Here is a 2062-nt window from a genome sequence, read left to right on the forward strand (position 1 = left end):
TTCCCAAAAAAAAAAGACGAAAAAAACCCCCAACCCAACAAACAAACAAAAAAGCACAAAAAACGGATTTTGTATCTTTCATATTATTCCTCTATTTACCAACAGTCGAAGAACTGAGCAGTGACGTAAAACAATCTTTGAAGGGATCCACCCTGCGAGTGACTGCATTTACAAAAGGGTGAAAACAGTAATAGTTCAGAAACCCATAGCTAATGTTGCCCTTTAGACGACATTATTATTGTGCTTGATATAAAATGAGTTCATCCATTCTGTCATTTTCCCCATATGCTTTCTTTTTAAAGTTTCTCCAGCAGCAATGTAGTTACGTTTTTCATTCAGCTCTGCCCTTAACTTGTCTGTTTTCAGCATGGCTGTTTTTGCTTTATCTTTACAATTTTAGCTTCCTGAGAGGAGTCTCGACTGCTTTTTGGGGAATGAACTAGGCAACCCCTGATTAACGAAAATAATATTTCGTTCAAATGCACCACAATATACGTAGTTAAACATAAATGTGATTATAATCTGATATTTTTTTGTTCCAACACTGCAGCTAACGCAGCTGTATCTGATAACAGTTTTAGATTTATAACTTCATTCGTCTATCAAATATTTTTTCTCCTTCTTCAGAGGATTCGAGGTATTAAAACGATGTCTTCATCTTCTTTTATGAAGTGCCAGATCTGAAATAGACATCAGCAATCATACTTTGCCAACGATTTGGCCACTTGTCTGCTCAAATACTTCAAAAGAGCCCTTACAATATTATCATAATCATTTTTTCCGCCCACTGGTTACATATTGTGTTAAAGCTCTCAGAATAAATTATTTTGATCTACCTTTGTCTCTTTTGTCTTCCTTTTTCTTTTGTGAGAGTCAAATTTCAAAGGCCTCTATACCGAATTAAGTGTCCTAGGAACAGCATGTTTACTTTCCTGGGTTTTATAAGCGACCGTTCTAAGATGGCTCATTTCAGAACCATGTCTTTTTCTTGTTTCCTTCCATGAAAGTTTCTACAGTATCACATTAAACCACATTTCTGTCGCTTCTGTTCACACAGTATCCACGGCCGTATAGCTGAGCTGACGGCACAGAACATTTCAAAACTCTGTTTTATTGACGTTGCGGAGGTTTATCCCTAATGTTATCATTCTGTGTACTCTCCCTCAATTTGAACTGTTGAATTATGCTTCCAGAACATTATTTTGAATAATTATTAAGTCCGATCAGTCTATGTCTGTTTCTTTCAAAATGTTCCTAAGTTCGTCATGTGCAACTAAAGCTGAAGGCCTTTATGAAGACAAAGCCTTTCTTATAATAGATCATGAATTTGACAAACTTCACTAAGACCAAGTTTGAATCAAAATGGTATGTGATTTACTTTATTTTCTTCCTTTCCTGGAATTGTTTTGTCCAAGCCCTGTATCCTGGCAGGGGGCCAAACATCCTGCCTTCCAAATGACCAAAACTGCGTCTAGCGAAGTCGGGCTCGAAATTTCGACATTAGCATGAAAAGATATTGGCTCGTTTTGCGATCAACAAGCAATCTTTCAAGTGACGGAGCGTAGAAAGGATAAAAATTGGAGGAAAAGATAGAGCAGACAGACTAGGACTGGCGAATGGATGGTTTTGATGCTAACCTATGCCCCTGAGTGCGGGTGGGGCGGGGTGGGAATTGTTGCGGGAAGGGGGGAGTCTGGAAGTGGAGAGAGACGACGTGAGTTGATGGCTAGGTTTTCTTTGACTCCCGTACAGTCGGTGAGACAACTAGATTGAGTGAACGTAATACCTCCTCTTCGCCTCCTCCTTATCGATCTGTCTCTCTATCTATCTATCTATCTATCTATCTATCTATCTATCTATCTATCTATCTATCTATATTTATATCAATTTCTCTTTTTCCTGTTCACTCTCTTTCTCGCCCTGCTTCTCTCTCTTTCTCTCAAACGCTCTATCTCCTTTTCTCCCTCCTTGCCTTCTTGTCGCTAACACTTTTGGCCTCTTTCGTAATCTTCTTCGGTTTCACTCCGTCCCCCGTCCCCCTCTCTCTTTCTCTTGCTGCCCC

This window comes from Aplysia californica, unplaced genomic scaffold (genome assembly GCF_000002075.1).
Source record: "Aplysia californica isolate F4 #8 unplaced genomic scaffold, AplCal3.0 scaffold00553, whole genome shotgun sequence".
Lineage (NCBI taxonomy): Eukaryota > Metazoa > Mollusca > Gastropoda > Aplysiida > Aplysiidae > Aplysia > Aplysia californica.